Source organism: Phyllobates terribilis, unplaced genomic scaffold (assembly GCF_046119375.1).
Source record: "Phyllobates terribilis strain yellow unplaced genomic scaffold, ASM4611937v1 Scaffold_5__5_contigs__length_657084704, whole genome shotgun sequence".
Taxonomy (NCBI): Eukaryota; Metazoa; Chordata; class Amphibia; order Anura; family Dendrobatidae; genus Phyllobates; species Phyllobates terribilis.
Genome location: NW_027362765.1, coordinates 247,483,857 through 247,507,252, shown reverse-complemented (window position 1 = coordinate 247,507,252; position 23,396 = coordinate 247,483,857). Strand labels below are relative to the sequence as shown.

Here is a 23,396-nt window from a genome sequence, read left to right as displayed (position 1 = left end):
AAGGCAAATACAGACAAAAGAGTGTCCCTGTGCAACAGTATATGGCCCTTTGTAGTCTAATATCTTATCATAATGCACCTCTTTCTGTGTCTGTGACAAAAGTTGCTCGCTGCTTTGGAGTGGAACTGGGTCCCTTTACCTAACGGGCCTCTGTGCAATTATACTAATGGTATGCTATAGAGAAAGTACAGGACTGTCCCGATTTGGGTACACCTTGACGCAGTGGATGGCTTTTGACTTTTTTTGTTCAAAAACAGTGCTTACTAAGTACCCTATGTTATCTATATGTACTATTACATTTTCCTTACAGCAGGAATAAAGTGAAAATATCCAGCTCACCATTGAAGTCGATGCATGTTGTGTACAAATCCCTTGGGCGGTGCACGGATGCATCGGCAGCAACCAGAAACATGCAGAGAGGGTGTATCCAGCAGCGTATCCAGGGAAAGGTAATTAAAATCAATATTTTTTAGTTCATCTTAAAAAATTGGAAGTATTTTTTTAAAAGAGGGGAAGAGGGAATTACTACCAATCCACTTTTAGCGTTTCGAAAACCTAAGTTCCTAATCATAGTTAAATTCCCTACACTATGTATAGGAGCTTAGATTTTTGAAACGCGTAAAAGTGGATTCCCGGGAATTGCTTCTTCCCCTCTTTTTTAAATTCTTCCAATTTTTTTTAAGATCAACTTATATCTCTGCATATTTCTGGTTGTTACTTACAGCAGGGTATTTGCTCAATTTCTTTCTTTATATCTTACATTTTGTTGTGTGGTACAGTATCAAATGCCTTTTGAAGGTCATCTATTTTTTTTTTGCACACCACTGATATCAAACGTTCAGGACGATACCTACACGGATCCACCTTTTTACCCTTGTTGAAAACCGGTAGCACATTATCCATCCTTTGATCTTGTGGCTCCGACCCTGTTATAAGATTGTAAGAAGATGAGAATTAATGTATTTTCATTCATAAAACAGCACTGTCACTTCTTACTCCTATCTAGCCAACTTCCCCATAAGGCAGGGGTGGGGAACCTCAGGCCCGTGGGCCATTTACGGCCCTCGATTACCTTTTATCTGGCCGCCAGGCAGATTCCCGGGGACCATGGTGCCTGGGCCGACAACTGTATTTTGACAGCCCTGGCCCATTAATTTCTTCTTGCTCTGTAAGCATGCACACGTAGTGTTCACTACAAAACGTTGAGGCGCGTTCAATGAAAGATTGTGTCCTGACACTAGTGCCAGCGTCAGGATGTATTTTGTAGGCTGAGTTAGCACGCATTTTGTATGGCCCCTGAAGGATGGTATCAATATCCAAATAGCCCTTGGCAGAAAAAGAATTCCCCACTCCAGCCATAATGTCTCAAGTACATAAATACAGTACGTTCTACTTCCTTCAGAAAGTACAGTATCTATCCATCCATTGTGGTTGGATCCTCAAGGTGGCCAGCATTAACTAAGAGTATGATTTAACATAAAAAGGATGTCAGATATTAGAAAATAGGGCCTGCTTATTTTTTTCCCCCAAAACATTGCCACTTTGGTCAATGGGATATGTGTAGTAGAGATGTGCGGATTGGTTCACGTCAACCCTGGTCAAGGTCAGTGATCTCTGGACGTGGACAGGAGCTGCATGGATTTTCTGAGATTCTGGTTCCCAGGCACGGCATTTGATCCATGTGCACAGGCGATGACACGCCACCTTGGCAAATCATAAGCCCAGCCTAGGATCCTGGAGGGTAAGGAAATTTGCGCAGCTCCTTATCCACTGACCTGGTTGCTCAAAGTGATCCGCTCAACATTAATGTTTGATATTGCTGCTCTGATCCAGTCATTTTTCCAACAAAATCACAACAATCTGCAATAAAACTATAGGGAGACACAGAAAATACAAATTAAGAATTGTTCTCCATTTACGGACTAACACAGAACCAAGATATCATTTTTCCAATATGTATACATCATGAGATCAGAGAATTTACCTAAAGTGCATATTTAACCACAAATAATAATAGGTCATGCTGGGAAATTTGGATCACTCTATCACTATCCTCTACTATGTTGACAGAGGGTAAAATGCATTATATGAACACATTGTGGTAGAAAGTGATGAGGGTAGCTTCAGGAAAGTCGTAGAAGACTCTTGTTCTGGGAACTAAGCATATAAAGGCACATCTGGCAGCCATCTGTCCTGCAGTAATACATAACAGCCTCCTGAAATCTCAGCCAGAGAGCAATGACCAGGATCATGTCACACTCCGCCTTGGAGTGAGACCCCCTCTGGGACAGGAAGACCAGTCTCCAGTGCAGACCTTTTAAAGGAAATCCTAACCACCAATCTGTGTGATATTTCTCATACACAATCATCCATGTTTTGTTCTACGCAACTGAATATCTGTGATAGTAAAGAGAAATTTGCAGATTGTATATGATAAACGTGACGGCATTAAATTTAGTGGAATTTTTTCTTTGTCTTTCCTGGGTATGAGTTACATTTACAACACGAAATATGGTGCCCCTGACTATAATTCGCCCTTTTTTCCTTCACAAATGGGTTTAATGCTCTTTTTGTTTGCCTGTACTTAGTACTTTGAGTTCACAAGGGTGAACATTCTTAAGTTAAACATAACCTTTCATTACAAATTCCCTATGTAACTACTCCTGGGTAACATAGGGTAGATTATTACCTTTTCAAAACAGAAAGTTACATTTTATTAATGTTGGACACCCCTCGGTTCCAGTCATCTGGGGGTGGAGCGGCAGCATTTGAAAGTAACTGCTATAATCACACCTATTATTCCTTGATCGACAGTGTGAATGTGCTGAGCAGGATGTCATTCATTCCACGTGGGTGATTATGACCCAGACACGGGTTAAAGCAGTGAGGGTGATAAATACAGAAGTGGTGACATGTTTCTATTATACTTTTCCTGATTGTTCCACTCCTGGTTTTGGCTTACAAATACTGAGGTAAAAAACTGACCAAATACTGAACGTGTGAACATGGTCATATAGAGAAAACAGGAGCGTTTATGTGAGCAGAGCATTCCTGTGCATGGGGGTGTTATATGTAATATGTACTCATAAACAGTGATCCTCCAATTGGCCTACTTCAGATATAATACTGTATATATTTGTACCTCCTATGGACAAATCCATGGTAGCTGTAGTTGTCACTGGAAGGAGACGTGATATGGCAACAAACCAGCATTTGACCATATTTCCCGTAGAATCCCAGGCCTCTGTTTCCTTGGTTTGCTCACTGCATGAGATGGAAGCAGGAAGCTCACAAGTAAAGCCATGGAAGAGGTGGTTCAGTAGGTCATGTTTATTGCCTGCCGACATGACCTAGTTCTCAGTCACTAAATGTAAAGAAAAATAAAGTGATGGCCTTAAAAAATGCAACAGAAACACAAATAATCTCAACCAGATGAGCATTAGAGATTGGCTAATACTTAGCTTAGAATGATTGACATTAATTGCTGAAACCCAGAGGAACCCTCCAAGAATGGTGACCTTTGTGGTTTGGAGATGCTACTGATCATTAATGGTAAACTTTTCTTATGTTTGGTAGGTTTTGGTGTGTAAAAAGTCACCTTGTATATGAGGAACTTGATCATATTTAATATTTTCATCAAATTGAAAATAGATTCTGAGGAAAAGAGAACCACCATGAAAATGGAATAATGTCCCGGCACTGATAATTGTAAACCATTACAAGACAGCCAGGCATTTGAGGGCTAAATGTGACTCTACTGTAGACGTCATCTGATCTGCTCAGTGGGTAAGGAGAGTAAGCTGGACATCTCTGGTAGCGGCTTTTCTCCCCTAAGACCAAAAGAATAGGGTGTTTAAATTTGTCTGATCTACCTTTGCCTGAACTTTTCTTTCAGGGGAGAGTTGACAGACCCCCATACACATTTGATGGTCACTAGGTTCCGCCGTAATCAGCATGTCTGAGCAACTAAAATATAATGTAGAGGTGGATAAAAACAGTAGGGAAACAGAGCGCACCAGACCATAGGGTGATACCATTGTAAGATATAATAGATCCAGGTAATCTGCTCACCTGTCCGAGTTATGTAGACACAACTCCTGTGAAAGTTCAATAATGATTGCCGCTGCCCCGTGGTCAGTGATGAACTCCACCAGGATGCTTGAAGGAAAAAGACAATTCATGGTTTGGACTGTGCTAACCGAAATGAAGATCCTTGATCTAATAATATAAAGAAGTGTTTTTTTTATTCCACAACGCATTTCCACCCCGGACTGGCATCTTTCTCAAGTGTAAAAGCCATGTAGATGGGAGTATCCAAAGGGAACCTGTCATGTTGAAAATGATATTTGATCTGCAAGCAGGAGCTGCTGATCAGATTTATATTTTTAAGGTGAAAGCTTTAGTAAAACTTACATTTTATTCACTGAATTCCCTGGTGTTTGTATGTATGAGTCCAGTGGGCGGTCCTATTCAGTGATTGACAGTCTTCCCTCTATGCATGCAGAGATAAAAATCAATCACTTTATGGGACAGCCCATTGGACTCATATACATATAAGCATCAGGGATTTCAATAAGATATACTTATTTTTTTAGAAAAAACCTATATATATCATTTCTGCTCAGCTTCTCCTTCTCTATACCATGATGTTCACCGATCTGCATGTACAACCTGACAGGTTCCCTTTAAGCTTATATTTTCTGATAGGATGAATAGTAGTGGAAGTGCCACCTCTTCTATATGTCTGGCGCAGTTGGACACGTAGTTATTATAGATGGTGCTCTAGAGTTTCAGATGATCTTTTATAGGATATTTGCTGACATACAGATTATTGTGTTAGGAATGTTCTGTTTGCAGTTACAATAAGCAGCACATATTGGGAAAAGATGTGTATATATATCATGTGCACTCCAGAGACATCTGAAGGCCAACAAATTTCTGAAATCTTGGCACACCTGCCGCTAATGTAATACAGCATGGCGTACAGAAGAGGGTATCAAACGTTACTGCAACTCCACTGGTAGTAGTAGACTTGGTGGCATGGCAAACATTTTGCTGCACAGCAGTGTTATCACTTTCACAATGTGACCATACGTTCTTTCATTTTGTAAAGAGGATTTTCTTATACAATCTTTAAGTTTCCTTAAGGCAACTTTGCAATTTACTTCTGCAGTCTATCAGAAGTAATGGACGGTCTCCTAGGCAAGGAGTGTAGTGCTTACGAGCTCTTTCCAACAGAAATTGTAATCAATGCTCTAGCTGGATTGCCGGACCTGGCCAGCTTCAGTGCCCCTGTCCTTCTCTGATGCCACAGAGGCAAAGGTGCTTCAGCTTTCAACATCGGAGAGTGCACAGATTGGGCCAGTGGCACAACGGTGCAGCCAGCCTGGAATGTCAATCAATCAGGAGTGCAACTCTCCAAGCAGGAAGACGTGAAGCTGGGGAGCAGTGTGCTCCTGAAAGCAAGACCAGACATCCCATTCCCCTTCAATTTACTTTCTGTAATCAATAATTAGACATGAGATATTCTAAATCCTTGGTTCTCAGCCTGTTGGTAAACATCTTGCCTCTAGGAGGTACTTGCACTGACTTCTTACTGGTTTTAACCAGTGGTGTAACCATAGTCTTAGGGGTACTTTGATGTAATTTCTTTAATAGAGAGTTCATGGGTCGGCAATGTTAGTGAACGCTGGTCTACAGCTTACAGGTTTTGGGATCCTTTTAAAGGGTTTTAAAATTTCGGAAAGTAATAGCATATCGCTGGGATATGTCATCATTTTGTGATTGTGGGGGTCGGATGTTAGGGACCCCCTCTGTTCCTGAGAATGAAGGGTATGTAACACTCGTGTAGGGAAGTGTTGTCTTTACGGTTTATCCCATCTGGTGAGGTGTTACATGTCTAGATTGAGAACTCATTTAATATATCCTATGGGGAAATTCTGAGTTAAAAGGGTTGTCCACTACTAGGACAACCCCTTCTCATTCCTCATGTTTGGCCCTGTTAAAATAAAAACACCTATACTTGCATCCCATGCCGGCGCCGTTCCAGCGCCTTTCCAGCGGTGTCGACCTCGCGTTCCAGGGGCTCTCATGAGGTTGTTATGTCACGTGAGCCCTGCGCCCAATCAGAGCTGGTGACACTGTCCCCACCTTCAGACAAATAGAACATCGAGAGGAAGTCACAGCAGCTGCAGCCCTGGATACCTGTTGATGTTCATTACTTCCGAAGGTGGGTACAGTAAAGCCGGCGCTGACTGGCCACAGGGCTCATGTGACGTAACAACCTCACGTGAGCCCCAGGAATGCCAGTGCCGACACTGCTGGAACCCGCCATCACGGGAGACGTATTTTTATTTTAACTGGGCCAAACATGAGGAATGAGATGGGGTTTTCCTAGTAGTTGACAACAACCCCTTTACGAGAGGGAGGTAATCAGTAAGGCTATGTGCACACAGTGCATTTTTTGTGTGTTTTTTTTCTAGCAGAAATGGGCCAAAACGCATTGCAAACCTTATCCCATGACTTCCTATGATATTTTGCAAGTTCTGTGCACATGATCAGTATTTTTCCTGTCTGAATTTCATGTGCAGAAAAAAAAAAGCAGCATGTCCATTCTTTGTGCATTTTTTGCCTGCATTTTTCCTATACAATGCATTGGAAATATCGCATGGCAAATCCGCAGGCAAAAAAGCATAAAAAAAACGCATGAAAACGCATCAAAAACACTGCGGAAAAGCGTTTTCCTGAACGTGCACACATAGCCTTAAAGATACCCACCAATTAGTCAGAGAAGTAGAGGGAGCTAAAATGAGGGACTCTTTCTTTGGAGGACCAGCACATCCAGGCTTGGACTGGCCCAAAGGAGAACAGGAGAATCTTCCGGTGGGCCCTTGTGCAAGAATGGGCCACCACCCTTTTATATGAGCAGTACTTGGCACAATATACTTTATTCACTATGTACAGACAAAGGCAGAATCGTATTCATTTACCAATCTGCCCAGTTCATTGTTATATAACTTTGCAATTGAGGATAATGTCACATTTAAAAGTGAGGCCCTGGAGTTGTTACCGGTGGGCCCTTGGCACCCCAGTCTGACACTGAGTACATATTATTACATGGACATCCCAATAATGTTAGTGATATCTTTGTAATGCTTCACTTCCCCTGAAGTGGCGCTCTGGCACTACAGATGAACTGAACATTGCTGCTTGGATCCCCACAGCATTATGAAAAGCACACAAATCCTTTGGAAGGGTCATCAAGAGATCTGTAAGATGATACACCAAGGCCCCTCAGATTGAAGGCCCCATACACATGGATCAGCTAACCATCTAATATGTATGGGGGCCACCAGACTTGCTTTCAACAGATGATGTTGCAGAATATAAAATTCGGGCTGTTGGAATTCAATTACCAGATACTTTTGTTCTCCAGGAGATAAGCCTCTGCCAGATGGTACTGGCAGTAGCTTTCTCATAGAGAATACAAGAGCGCTTCTCTGTATGTACATAACATACATAACAGACTGTTAGAGCCGTTTACTCATATGCTAGGTTCAGCGCTTGAATTTATAGACCCTACTACACGTTTGCTCTTGTGTCCCCATGACAACTCTTCTTGTTACTGGCAAGTTCAGAGTTATGCTACAGATACTGTATGAATCAAAATCACCATTCAAGTAGAAGACTTCTTGCTGCGTTAAACAATGGCAGCTATTTGGACTTATTTCCTTACCAATGCTTGCAACGTCTATTTAGACATACCCTTAGGGGGAACCTTAAAGCTGGCATGGTTTTACCAAACTCCACACTTTTCTGCATTGTGACCAAATAGGATGATTATTCATTGATGTGGACAGTGATATGGATCCAAACAATAGGAGAAGTTTAATAAATTAGATGCATCATTTCCAAATTTTCAGAAAAAAGTAGCCAACGTGTTATTACTGACATTCTCCGGCGCTTTTCTGGCAGGAAGCAATGGTAGTGAACTAGATTTTACAGCCCACAACACCCTATATTTACTGATGGCATACCTTGTGTACCAATTCTTTATGGTCTTCAAGATCTCGGCTTGCTGTCATTAAATAGGAGCCTTCATTGTTTGCTTCCAGAGTAAAATAATATTTGCAGATTTTCCCCATAGACTTGTATTAGATGCGAAAAATCCACAGGTAAAAAAGGTGCATGTGTTTCTAATGTTTCCTCTGCAGAAATGCACTAAAAGCACATGTAATCAACATACAACGGTATCAATAAAGTTTTGCCAAAGCCAAAAAATCAGAAAATATCAAAACCAAAGCTGCTTTATTAAAACATAAAATACCAACAAGAGACAAAAACTGCAGCGTCAAAAACACATGTAAAAAACGCACTAAAAACCGCAGGTAACCATATTTACCTAGGGCTACGTTCCCACAGTGAGCTTTTGGCGAGTTTTGTAAATTAGGTTACTTGCGTTTTTTCATTGCGTTTTTTTAACATGCATTTTTAATGCTCCGGTTTTTCTCTCTTTCTGGTGTTAAATAATCTTTTAAATAAAGCTGCTTTGTTTTCGATAATTCCTGGTATTTGGCTTTAGCAAAACTTTATTGCTATACTTATGTGTGGATTACATGTTTTTGATGTGTCTCTATTGGAGAAATGCACTAAAATCTCATTTGTGTTTTTTACCTGTGGATTTTCCTCATCTAATACGAGTCTCTGAGGAAATACCACACAGAAAAAGCAGCGTACCCGTAGGAGAAATTGCCATGCTGCGGATTTGAAACACGCACCGCAGGACAGTTTACGCTGAGTAAGGCTATGTTCACACATGTTGGGCATTTCAGCGTTTTTTGCTGCAGATTTTTATGCAAATTTTCAGCTGCATTTTGCAGTACCAGCAAAGTCTATGAGAAACCAGAATTCTCTGTTCACACATCATGGTATTTTTTTTGTTGTTGTGTATTTTGTGCCTTGGTTGGGTTTTTGGAAAATAGAGCATGTCACTTCTTTCAGCGTTTTTCACCCATAGGAAGTAATGGGTGGTGAAAAAATGCTGAAAAAGCGCAGGTAAATTTTTTCTGCGTTTTTGATGGCAAAATAGAACGGGGTTCTTTTTTTTCACAGAACTTTATGTACATGCATAAACAGAGACAGAAGGACAGTGAAAACAACGCACAAAAAACGCGGTTTTGAAGCAGCTGATTTCCTGCCAGAGATCAGTTTTGCTGCAGATTTCTGACGTGAATTAAAAAAAAAACACAAGATGCAGCAAAGATACACAACATCAAAAACTCATCGTGGGAAGGTAGCCTAATAGATGTAGAAGTTCTGCAGAAAATCTGCATCAAAAACTCACCAGATACTCATCTTGGGAACGTGGCCTAAGACCTCATTCAGACGTCAGTGATTTTTCTTGTACGCAAAAAAATGGGTCAGATTTCCATCAGTGTTAGTCAGCAGTGTTTGGTTAGTTTTTACCATCAGAGTTTCATCAGGGTTTTTTTTTGCATACAAGAAGTTTTTTCAAGCTTCTACTATCAAACAAACATGAAAATCAGACAGCACATGGATGACACACGGAAGTCACAGAGATAACATATGGATGACACATGGATGGCATGTGGGTGAACCGTGGATGGCCCGAGGATGGCACATGGATGGCCCATGGATGACACAGGGAAGGCACATGGATGATATATGTGTGGCACATGGAAGGCACATAGATGACATGGATGACACATGGATGGCCCGTGGATGACACAGGGAAGGCACATGGATGATATATGTGTGGCACATGGAAGGCACATAGATGACATGGATGACACATGGATGGCACTTGGATGATATATGGATGATACATGGAAAGCACATAGATGACATATGGATGGAACATGGATGGCATATTTCTTTCATGGACTTACAGATTTGCACTGGCGAATTTGATCTGTGACTCGGATCAAAATTGGACATGTCTCTGTGTTTCAGTGCAGACTGCTCAATCTGCAAAAATACATGGACATGTGAACAGCCCAATAGTCAGGAATAGGCTCATTAAACGAGCATTTGGCCGCATGGCTAGATAGTGCCTTACAATCATTGGTACAAAGAATACCGGGTTTGTTACAGGATTCTCATGATGTCTTGCGTATGTTTCAAGATTTCTAATGGTCCCACAGATACATCTGGGTTTCTTGTGATGTTTCTTCTCTTTACACCAGCATTCCCCAACACATAGCTATTATGGCTGTCCAATACCACCTGGACAGGTACAGTTCTTACACACCTGAACTTAAAGAGTATATAGAAAATGTGCTCTCATTTCTACTCCGCCATAATTATTTTATGTTTAATGGAAAGTTCTTTTTGCAAATTATCGGAGTGGCGATGGGAGCCAAATTCTCACCATCCGTAGCCAATTTGACTAAGGCATGGTGGGAAGAGTGTTTTATGTATACTATCCATAATCCATTCTCATCTTCAATAAAACTATATGCTAGGTATATAGATGATATGATCATTGTCTGGGAGGGGGCGGTATCAGAGATCCCAAATTTCATCTCTTACCTTAATGACAACCAGTTTAACTTGCATTTCACACGTAGTCATCATTTTGAAAAAATGGTATTCCTGGATTTGGAACTTATTGGTGTCAATAATTGCACAATTGTAACTAAAACCTACAGAAAACCTTCAGCAGGTAATACAATTTTAGATGCTCGTTCATTCCACCCTTTTCATGTTACCAAAGCTGTTCCTATGGGTGAATTTATTAGAGCTAAGCGGAATTGCAGCTGCAGTGCCAGCTTTGACATAGAATCCAGGACTATCAGACAGCGCCTTTCTGATCGACACTATCCCAATTGGAGCTTAACCCCTTAAGCCCCGAGGGTGGTTTGCACATTAATGACCAGGCCAATTTTTACAATTCTGACCACTGTCACTTTATGAGGTAATTACTCTGGAACGCTTCAACGGATCCCCCTGATTCTGAGATTGTTTTTTCGTGACATATTGTACTTCATGATTGTGGTAAAATTTCTTCGATATCACTTGCGTTTATTTGTGAAAAAAACGGAAATTTGGCAAAAATTTTGAAAATTTCGCAATTTTCAAAATTTTAATTTTTATGCCCTTAAATCAGAGAGATATGTCACACAAAAGAGTTAATAAATAACATTTCCCACATGTCTACTTTACATCAGCACAATTTTGGAACCAAAATTTTTTTTTGTTAGGGAGCTATAAGGGTTAAAAGTTGACAAGTGATTTCTCATTTTTCCAACAAAATTTACAAAACCATTTTTTTAGGGACCACATCACATTTGAAGTCACTTTGAGAGGTCTTTATGACAGAAAATACCCAAAAGTGACACCATTCTAAAAACTGCACCCCTCAAGGTGCTCAAAACCACATTCAAGAACTTTATTAACCCTTCAGGTGCTTCACAGGAATTTTTTGAATGTGGAAGAAAAAAATGAACATTTAACTTTTTTCACAAAAATGTTACTTTAGACCCAATTTTTTTTATTTTCACAGGGGTAACAAGAAAAAATGGACCCCCAAATTTGTTGTGCAATTTCCCCTGGGCACGCAGATACCCAATATTTGGGGAAAAAACACTGTTTGGGCGCACGGCAGGGCTCGGAAGGGAAGGAGCGCCATTTGACTTTTTGATTGTAAAATTTGCTTGAATAATTAGCGGACGCCATGTTGTGTTTGGAGAGCCCCTGTGTGCCCAAACATTGGAGCTCCCCCACAAGTGACCCCATTTTGGAAACTAGACCCCCCAAGGCACCTATCTAGATGCATAGTGAGCACTTGGAACCCCCAGGTGCTTCACAAATTGATTCGTAAAAATGAAAACATGTTTTTTTTTTTCACTTTTTCATTTTTACGAATCAATTTGTGAAGCACCTAGGGGTTCCAAGTGCTCACTATGCATCTAGATAGGTGCCTTGGGGGGTCTAGTTTCCAAAATGGGGTCACTTGTGAGGGAGCTCCAATGTTTGGGCACACAGGGACTCTCCAAATGCAACATGGTATCCGCTAACAAATTGAATGGAAAATCTGCTCAAATTGTTAGCGGACACCATGTTGCGTTTGGAGAGCCCCTGTGTGCCCAAACATTGGAGCTCCCCCACAAGTGACCCCATTTTGGAAACTAGACCCCCCAAGGCACCTATCTAGATGCATAGTGAGCACTTGGAACCCCCAGGTGCTTCACAAATTGATTCGTAAAAATGAAAAAGTGAAAAAAAAAACACTTTTTCATTTTTATGAATCAATTTGTGAAGCACCTGGGGGTTCCAAGTGCTCACTATGCATCTAGATAGGTGCCTTGGGGGGTCTAGTTTCCAAAATGGGGTAACTTGTGGGGGAGCTCCAATGTTTGGGCACACAGGGGCTTTCCAAACGCAACATGGTGTCCGCTAACAATGTGAGCCGACAATTTGTTAGCGGATATCATGTTGCATTTGGAGAGTCCCTGTGTGCCCAAACATTGGAGCTCCCCCACAAGTGACCCCATTTTGGAAACTAGACCCCCCAAGGCACCTATCTAGATGCATAGTGAGCACTTGGAACCCCCAGGTGCTTCACAAATTGATTCATAAAAATGAAAAAGTGTTTTTTTTTTCACTTTTTCATTTTTACGAATCAATTTGTGAAGCACCTGGGGGTTCCAAGTGCTCACTATGCATCTAGATAGGTGCCTTGGGGGGTCTAGTTTCCAAAATGGGGTCACTTGTGGGGGAGCTCCAATGTTTGGGCACACAGGGACTCTCCAAATGCAACATGGTATCCGCTAACAAATTGAATGGAAAATCGGCTCAAATTGTTAGCGGACACCATGTTGCGTTGACATTGAAGACCCCACAGATAAGAACATCTCTAATATCTCAAAACATTTTGTGGAATGTCATAATCGCAGTAAAATTGGTCTGCGTGTATATGCGATAGAACAAATACCGAAACATGTTAGAGGCGGTAGTCACAGTGATGCGGTCCGCAACAAAGAAGCTTTCTGGATATTTTCTCTGAACACATATGCTCCATCAGGGCTTAATCTCAGACGAGAAATTATGTTACATTATTAAAAGCATAATATTGAGCCCTGAAAGGAAGGAGAGAAAGGAGAAAAAGGAGAATTTTTCTATTTTTATGTTTTCTTAATCCATACGCTCCATTAGGGCTTAATCTCAGATGAGAAATTATGTTATACTATCACAAGCATAATACTGAGTCCAAAAGGAAAGAGAGAAAGGAGATAAAGGATAACTTTTTTTTTCTATGTATATTTTTTTATTCATTTTTCTCTTAACATATATGCTCCATCAGGGCTTAATCTCAGATGAGAAATTATGTTATACTATCAAAAGCGTAATACTGAGTCCAAAAGGAAAAAGACAAAGAAAAAGGATAAAACAAAAAAAATGCTTTTTTTTTTTTTAGTGTTTTCTGCAGTTAATGTTTATTGAAAATTTATTCATGCACATATTTATTGTCTGCAGGTTGCGGTTTTTTTTTCTTCCTCTTTTTCCTTTGGGATATTTTCTGCCCTTATTTGTACAAGTTTTCTCTAGGACGTCCTCATATGTATACACACATAGTTGTTCACATGTATTACATTACATATTTCTCATTCAGTTTTCCAGGGTACATTTTTGGTATTTGGTATTTTCTTGATTGTTTTCATGTGTTTTTTGTATCCATGATTATTTGTTAGTATACTTAAGTCCAGTTCAGAATATTCTTTTTTCATAGCCAGTGTTCAAGAGTTTTTTACTCGAAACGCGTATGGCATTTTTTATACACACCACCCCATAATATATGCTTTGTCGTCTGAGATGTCCATTTTTTGTCTTTTCTACAAATTTTTAAAAGGATTTGCCAATAAAGATTGTTGAAATTTAATTAATTGCCCGGTGTGTTGAGCTGGATCCATCTTCACTTCCTCACATGTGAACAGCCGCATAGACTATAATGTGCAGAAACTGACGTCTGAATGAGCTCATCCTTCATCAGATCCTCTGGAAATAAAAATGAAAGCAGGATTCTGTCACAGATCTTCAGTATAATGGCTTCTATTAACCCCTTTCCAACCCATGACGTCTTAGTACGCACATTTGCGTACCCCCGGTTCAGTGAGGGCTGCTGCGCTGAGCCCTCACTGAACCGAGCACGTCAGCTGATTCTTACAGCTGACATGTGCCCGCAACAGCCGCGGGTGGAATCGCGATCCACCCGCGGCTGTTAACATGTTAAATGCCGCTGTCAATCTCCGACAGCGGCATTTAACGCGCGCTTCCGGGTTGCGCGTCATAAGCCCCGCCCATCGGTGACCCCGTCACGTGATCGCGGGTCACCGATGGGTGGGCATGACAACCCAGGGTCTGCAGCAGACGCCTGTGGTTGTCATGATCTCGTCGCTATGAGCGCCACCTAGTGGTCGGCGCTCATAGCACAGGACCATTTCTGCTATATGCAGGGGATCTGCTGATCCCCTGTATGTAGCAGAGACGATCAGACAACTGCTGCTTCTAGTCTCCTATGGAGACTATTGAAGCATGCAGTAAGTGAAAAAAAAATGTTTTTAAAAATATAAAAGTTTAAATCACTCCCCTTTCGCCCCATTCAAAATAAAATATAAAAAAAAAAAAAATCCACATACACATATTTGGTATCGCCGCGTTCAGAATCGCCCGATCTATTGATATAAAAAAAGAATTAATCCGATCAGTAAACGGTGTAACGTGAAAAAAATTCTAAACGCCAGAATTACGTTTTTTGGTCGCCGCAAAATTGCAATAAAATGCAATAACGGGCGATCAAAACATCGGATCTATCCCAAAATGTTATCAATAAAAACGTCAGCCCGGCGCGCAAATAATAAGCCCTCACCCAGCCCCGGATCACGAAAAATGGAGACGCTACAGGTCTCGGAAAATGGCGCTATTTTTTTTTACCAAATTTTGGAATTTTTTTTCACCACTTAAATATAAAATAACCTATATATGTTTGGTGTCTACGGACTCATAATGACCTGGAGAATAAGAATGGCAGGTCAGTTTTAGCATTCAGTGAACGTGGTAAAAAAAAATAAATAAAAAACAACTGTGGTATTGCACTTTTTTTGCTATTTTACCGCACTTGGATTTTTTTTCCCCGTTTTCCCATACACGATATGGTAAAACTAGTAATGGCTTTGAAAAGTACAACTTGTCCCGCAAAAAATAAGCCCTCACATGGCCATATTGTCCAAAAAAGAAAGACGCTATGGCTCTGGGAACAAGGGGAGCAAAAAACGAAAAAGCAAAAACGACAAAACCCAAGGTTGCGAAGGGGTTAAAGGGGTTTTCCTAAAATAGTAAGTTATACCCTACCATTGTATAGGGCATAACTTGCTGGCGGTCCGACTACTGGAAATTCCCAGTGATCTCTAGAATGGGGCTTTGTAAGGGCAAAGACAACTGTATAAATTGGACCGAGATCAGACTGCAGTACACGGACTAACCGGCATGTCTCCCAACCCTCCGACCAGTCCGTGCATTGCAGTCTGATCTCGGTACAGTTGTCTGACTGCGCCCTAATAGAGCTCAGCTCGCCCTCCGCTCCAGGCATCGTCTATGGGACAGATGGAGAAAGCAGCGTACGGCAGTGTTTCCAGCTGTCCCATAGGAAATGAATGGAGCGGAGGTCGAGCATGTGCACTGCTACAGAGCCCTGGACTAGGGATCACCAGGAATCCCAGCAATCAGTGAGTTACTCCTCATCCTATAGTCTATGGAGAGGGGATCACTTAGGGTAGGTGTCATTTTGGGTAGGTGTACCCTAGAGAAAGAAATGCCAGTGGGTTTTTATCTTCCCTGAAGGGTCCTTTTTTTTTTACCATTTTTAGTGCTGTTTCCCCAAGTCCTTTTGTGACTGACTGCAGTTTTTTTTAGCGTTTTTCTGGCGATATTTTTACTGCCGTCTTCTGGGCTTTTTCTTAACTCCAACAATGAAGAAACCACTTGCGTTTTTTTTTTTTTTGTTTAAAGCAAAACATCTTTTGAGGCTTCCCCCCATTGACTTGTAAAGTACAGAGTGGAAAACACCTGCAGAATGGACCGGTCACTTCTTTTAATCACTTGGCGTCTATGGAAACCTGAAGCAGTTAAAAGAAGCTGAAAAGCCTGACCATGTGAACAGCGGGTGGTCTTTCAATAGAAGTGCATATGGTCAGCCATCTATTTGGGGGGAAAACCTCTAAAGCAGACAGAGATGTTGAGAGCAGGCACATGCTATGGGAGAATTGTGTCATCGGAAAGGATCAGGTGGAAAGCTCCAATCTTCCTGACAAGTAATCCACAAGATACACACGAGACCTCTCCGTAGAAGAGGAGACATCAGTGACAAGTGAGGGCAGCACAGGGCAGAAGCTACAGGGCAGAGGCCGCAGGGCAGAAGCTACAGGGAAGCCGGCCGGGGACGCATGGCAGAGGAAGCAGGGAAGCCGGCCGGGGACGCATGGCAGAGGAAGCAGGGAAGCCGGCCGGGGACGCATGGCAGAGGAAGCAGGGAAGCCGGCCGGGGACGCATGGCAGAGGAAGCAGGGAAGCCGGCCGGGGACGCATGGCAGAGGAAGCAGGGAAGCCGGCCGGGGACGCATGGCAGAGGCCGCAGGGAAGCCGGCCGGGGACGCATGGCAGAGGAAGCAGGGAAGCCGGCCGGGGACGCATGGCAGAGGCCGCAGGGAAGCCGGCCGGGGACGCATGGCAGAGGAAGCAGGGAAGACGGCCGGGGACACACTGCAGCCCGGACTGATGGACACGTGTCCCCGCCGCGCACCAATCAGCGGCCTAGGATCCGGCCGGAGGACCCTGCAGCCCGTTAACCCTTTCCGCGCCGAGGCCCCGCCCCGCAGCCCATGTGACGGGGGGTGTGGCCGTGTGTGTCCGGCGCTCGGCTTCAGATCGCAGTCAGTGCTCGCTGCTGCTCCGGGTGTTCTTGCGCTGCCGCCACTGCCCGGGGGTGATTGTTCTCTGGGGGTAAGTTGGCACTATACTGCAGCGTGTACTGGGAGGAGGCACGGATTGTGCCATGCACTGATGAACTGGGACTCCTACCATATGCATGTGCAAGGGGGGAGCGGCTAGTAAAAGCCATGCTCTGCAAGTTGGGGGATTTACTGAGCCCAGTGTTGGTGCAGGGGATGGAGATCTCTGCAGGCCATGGGATGGGAGGTAACATAGACGACGATGATGGATTGCATCTCATGTGACCTGGCTTATTAACCTATTCATCCCCAGTAGATAAAGACCCCTATTATGGGGGGGGGGGGGGGCATTGTCATCTGCTGATTTAATGGCACTGGAGTATACCTGAGTGCTGCATATATATCTCTACCTGGTGACGTCATCCTAACACTGGTACTTGGCTACTAGGTCACCAGGGCCCAGGATCTTCTGTGCTCCACTATTTCTGGATAATGACTTTTATGGAGATCTGTAACCCTTTCTGGAGTGGGTGTTAGATTATGCAATGCTACAGGGTAAACATCAGTCTGCAGCTGCAGCACGCCAGCCATACCAATGATGGGCCTTATGCAGCTGTCTAGCTCATCCGGGGGTTAAATGCATCTATACAGTATTACATTCTTTATTTTTAATTTTCCAGCTTCCGTCTAAACCTGTATGTAAATCCTCAGGGGTAATCAGCGATACGGCCATGCATTCTCCCTAACTGGTTTTGGGTTGCAAAACGTATATTTGTCATAACCAGCGCCTGAGGGTAAGGAATCCTAGCACCTGCGCTTATCTGTCTGCAAGAAGCGAATGACAGCGCCAGGAGACTTGTCAAAATTCAAGGCAAGAGGCACCTTTACCTAAATAAATGGTTCTGAGCGTCAGGCCTATAGTGTCATTGGGAGGACTGTCAGTCAATGAATGGCCCTGAGCAGCCATACAATGCTTTAATGTATGCAGATAGGGCATTCATGAATGTATAATGAGACGGCTGCTAGTCCAGCCGTGTATAATTCTGAGGCAGGTGGCCCTAGTGATTTATGGTGTGGGAAAATATTTTCATCGGAAAGAGTTAAAAGATTGTTTGTGCAATTTGCATGGAATCTAATCTATCATAAACCTCAGAGCACCAGTTCTTGGGAATTTTAACCCCTGATTTTTGGTGTTACTGGATTCCCCCTTTATTGGAAATAACTGTTTAATCACCAATGTAATATCATGAAAAACATCTGTACATTTGTCCCTTTTCCAACAAGCGGATTATTTCACTATGGCACAGCATCCCCATTCAGTAATATGGCTGTCAGCGCTATTGTGAGTAATCTCGCACCTCCATGGTACCTACACTGCAGCGCATGGAAAGCTTCTCTGCAAGCTGATTAGCAATAGGGTCCAAGTGGCCTTAATTGCTTGCATGGGGATGTTGCTTGCCTGTATCTCGCCTCCGATAGATGAGAATGGTAAACGATATTGTATCCCTTTCCTGCTCACCCTACATCTGAGATCTGTGGCAGTTTCCTGTTCAGAAAGAGAAGACACAGAGACATCACCCTCTTCACCCCCTCCCCTCCATTCTCAGATTCTCTCCTGCTTAATCTCTGTAATCTGCCAAAGACTCACACACATCCTCCCCAAGCAGCCTATTCTGTAACCTCTTCCAGGTCATGCTGCCCTGCTCTGTGATTCTCAATGGCTTGTAGTCACTGCAGTATTTGTTTAAGATGAGGGTAGCTACATTCTCCACACACAAGATATTTTACATACAATATTTTGTTTTATCTGTGTAATATTATTTAGCCCATAGTGTGACATTTTGCAGGCTGTTCACAGAAAGGAGCAAAAATTGCACTCAAATTTTTCTGGGAAGGCAGTTACCCCTGCGATAAGGTTGGCATGTTCAGTCTGTTTCAGTGTTGGCAAGTCGCGGGCATCCAGACAATTGTGTTACATGCCAACCATATAATGATCATTCCGAGTCCTACAGAGCAGGTTTTAAACCCTGTAGAGCAAGCAAAAGACCCCACCCCTCATGATATAGCCATATGCGTCAATGTGGGTTGTCCAGCTGGGTTAAGAGGGTGTTCAGTTTCAACAAAAATTAGGCAACAGACAGAAAAAGCTTTGAAATAACAAAATACGTATTACTTACCTGTTGAAGCCCCTGCTGCTCCAGTGTCATTTCTCCAGTGCTCTCCGTAGGTATTTTATGGGTTGCAATAATGATGCTCTTTAGACACCCCCTGACCAGCATAGATAATCACTAGCCTGGTCATTGGTCTTGGCCTGGCTACTTCCGCAGAATCACTGAAGGCAATAATTGGCGGCAGCCATTTAAATCAAGAACCAATGCTGATCACAGGGGTCTCTGATTCGACAGGGGCTTCAACGGCTTTGATTATTGGGTTATTATAATGCATTACTGCCTCTAGCTCAATTTTGGGTGAAAACGCACATCCCCTTTAAGCTGCCAATAGTCATATCATGCTGGCTGAAAGCTCTTTGGCTTGGAGATATCAGCATTGGCAACCGCCACTGACATGTTTTCTCTTAGAAGAGAAGAAGAATTAGTTCCTGCCTGACAGCACATCGCAGGGGGACACAAAGGATTGTCTGGAAAAGTCCGCCATGGCAAATCCTACTGTTTTTTATGTTTAGAAATGAGTATCTCTATATTTAGCAAAAAAAGTAGATGTACTGCTTAAGAGGGCAGAATAAAGTAAATTTATTTATTAAAAGCTGAGAAGTTTGCACTTCTAATCAGAGACGTGAAAGTAGAAGGCCTTGACCTTGTTCTGTCTGGAAGGTGAAGATAAGTTGTGGCCAGAAGGTAACAATACAGTTGGTTCTATAACATCCTTAAGGGCACGTGGAGGCAACTTTGGGATGACTATTCCCTTTAATAAATTCTTGGCCCGTAGCAATAACTTTTGCATTCTGTTACTGTTTGTGGGACCTCGAAAACCAACACATGGAGTTATCAATTTTTGCATCTTCTGTTGGTTGAGTAGGATATTTTTGTTTCCACTTGCAGCAATTGTGACATGCATATAACTTGTTTCCTTGTTTGCCAATGTCTATATCCTAAAGATAATCAAAATCGACAAACGCTATGAATGCCTGACATACCTGCTCTCCTGGAACAGGCTTATCCGACTTTCTTTTTAGAAGTCTCAAACTCACCACGTCTTTATCAACACACTGAAACTTCAGTGAGAAAAGTAGTTTCACAATGACTTCAGTTAGTCGATGTTGCGGCAAGACACACATTTATAGCACATGGTCATGTCTGTATTAGCTTTGCCTTAAACTGGGTAGGTCTGCTTTTGTTAACAAAAAACTAACAAACAAAAAGCAACATGGTCCTGAAGTACTGACACAACGGTCTAAGAGTTGGTTTGATCAACAGTTTTATCCATTGGCATCAACCTGTGAAATAGTGCATAAGAAGTCAGATGTTGGCTGGAACTGGAGATCGTGGGAACCCGGTTCTGGAGATGGATATCGTTCCCACTGCTGCCGGTGCTTCCTTCTCTGAGACTTCTTAATCTCCAAATGGAGATACATGGGGAGCGGCGTGGAAAGTCTGGACCATGCCTCCCACTTGTCCTCTGTTACAGGATGGACATAGCACCTTTCTCATAGCTGGTCCATCCCACACGTTTGGACTTTCCACAGAACTCCCCATGCTGCTGCAGTAGCCATCTTTGATGAAGATGGGTCACTGATCTCAGCAGAGTTGAGGACATTCAGTTTCCCGACTATATTATATTGTCACGTTTAATATAGGGATGGAGGGTCGCTCGCTTTCACTTGTTTTTGTTATAAATATAATTATGACTAGATATAAAAATGAAGCAATTCGATAGTTCAGAGAAGGCGTCGGCCGGAGCCCATCATTCAGACATTAGCGATTGCATCTGTATTGCTTTTCTTTCTTCTGAAAAATGGGATTAGATCATAGTGAGGGTCGTATAATACCGGTTTCTTTACTAAAGCTTTCCTTCTGCTTTTCCAGTCCTGTTTATAGCCAAAATCTACAAAGGAAATGTGGACCAAAAATCCGATTTCATAAACAGGCCCTAACAAGAAGCTTATGCCATAGTTTATAATCTACCTGGGCTTCATTATGTGGAGACCGTCAGGATCACTTCACTGCTTTTGGTCACCCCACATGCTGTTCTGCAGCATTTCTTTATCTTCCCCTTTACGTCTGGTATATATATGTTTATACAAATAGCACTGGTACCTCAGAACACATGGTTGCATTTAAATCTATAAAGTTTCACAGGCCTGTATAAGGAAGTGATAAACCTCCCTGGTGTGTCCCCCCTCCGCCTACATGTTCTCCCCCCTAAGGACCTTTTTATTCTTCCTTCCCTAGGGCAAGCCTCTCCTTCCCTTCCTCCCCCCCAGCACATCGCCACATCCTCTCCTGGACCAGCTGGCGCAGGATAAGGAAAGGTCACTATTGTTGCTCTTTAAAGGGTGCTGCTCGCGGCCTGGTACTTGGGTGCCTTCAGCACTAAGCGTCTTTTATAGAACGCTTTCTTAGTAAAGAGTAAACTTGTTTTCCTATTTGCCATGAGTGCAGGATCGTCGGGATTTAATCCTGTTAATGTAAACTTCTTGCGCAACCAGCCATGTTCACACACATATCTTCTCTTCTATTAGTTCATTGATAAAAATAATTTCTATGATTGTTGTTGAGTATCAGGCAGCCTACGCATGGGCACAGCTTGTGCCTACAGGCCAGTGGTGGTATAATCTTGTGCCATATCAAGAAGTAACTTTATGGGATTTTCCACTTAATAAAAAAAATTATGGACTACAATGTCCAGACCTGCAGCAGAACTCAACAGTCCCCTATGCATACTTGAGTATCAGATGTGATACTGGCGTTAGTGAATACATTTTTTTTTCTTGGGGCATGTTAATACTTTGTTTTTCTCTTGAGCGACTCCACTCCTAAAAACACCAGAAAAAGTGCTCATAAAAGGACCCTCCTAGTCATGTCTTTGGAAATAAAATTTTATGTTCAAGTTTCTTAGCATCGCTTAAACTCTGTAGGCTTTCAGAAATGCATGGTGGAAGAAAAGAAAATGCCTATCACTTCCCTGGAGCATTTCCCATCAGAAGCCATTTCATACAAAATGCTGAAAAAAACACTTGGGGTGCTTTCACACTCATCCTTGTTCCACGTTCGTTGGTCCCGTCGGGGCTTACGTCCGAACTCCCCCCTCCCTCCCCCCCCCCCCCCCGCAACACTGTATTTGGCCCTAAGCACTGATAGTCAACATGCGCTCTGTTGTCCATCATTTTCGGGCATATACGCCTGCTGGATGCGGACTCTCAGGTGTAGTAGTTTGCATTGTTCTCCATTTTGCACAGCTGCTCCAGTCCTTCTCTGGCTGACATGACGACTGTTCCAACTTGCCGGATCACATTAGGGTCTGTGTATGAGCCAGAAGTTGCTTTTGTAATGTAAACCTATAAAGCCAACTTCTGACGCTCCATAGAATGAAATGTAAATGCAATTTTTGACTCGCATACAGAGCATTGTGTGATCCGGAGAGTCTGAACTTGAGTCATGTGACTCAGAAGAGGACCGGAGCTGTACTGGACACCGGAGAAAATAAAGATCGGGGAGTATTTTAATACACTTATACTACATACATATTTACATAATTTTGGCCCATAAAATATTAATGGGAGTGTTTCTTTAAGGAAAAAAACATTGCAAAACTCCCTAACATAGGAGTGTTTTCTAAGGCCTCCTTCACACGTCTTGATATTTCTGGTAGTGGAAAAAACGGTACTGGAGATATCCATGTACGTGTGTTTCATACGTGTGGCAACCGTGTGGTGCATCAGTATTACACGTAACGGCTCCTGGAGAAAAGCTGGCCCAGTTTGCGCTGTTCTCAGGCGCCGGGTGCTGAAGGCAACTTTCAACATTGTCCCCTGCTCGCGCTGAGATCAATGTTGAGAGTTGTATTCAGCCCCTGCTGTCTACTTTCAGTGTAGAAATAAGCATAAAATAAAAAAAAAAAAACACATTTGCACCTAATTCCCTGAAGCCATTGTCCCCTGTAAAAAAAATAAAAAAATAAAAAAAATAAAAAACAATATCCCTCACTTGTCCAAAGTGACAAATGAAAGAATCCACAGTGTCCCACACCATGATCCATCTGTGCGACATTTGCTCATCAGCATGAGCGGTGGCATAAGGCGACTGCTCATACTGAAGAGCAGGGGAGAATGACTGACTGCCTCGCTACATCAAGCAGGTCCCTGAACTGCGGTGACTTCAGTGAGATCATCGCAGTTCACAGTGAGAAATTTCTCAGCGCAAGCCGAGGACAATGATGAGTTGCCCCCAGCAGCCGGGGATCAGCTCGAACTGT

General features: G+C 42.7%; 1 protein-coding gene across 4 annotated transcripts in view; it reads left to right on the top strand.

Annotated features, from left to right (window-relative positions):
- SEPTIN9 (septin 9) overlaps positions 1-23,396 on the top strand; it is a 321,204-nt gene that overhangs the window by 242,659 nt on the left and 55,149 nt on the right. Inside the window, exon 1 of one of the 4 annotated variants that reach the window (XM_073683984.1) lies at positions 16,864-17,016. The exons of the other annotated variants lie outside the window; for them this stretch is intronic. The gene's annotated coding sequence lies outside the window, so the exon portion shown is untranslated. Of the gene's footprint in view, positions 1-16,863; positions 17,017-23,396 lie in introns of those variants that run through there. 4 annotated transcript variants of the gene reach the window in all.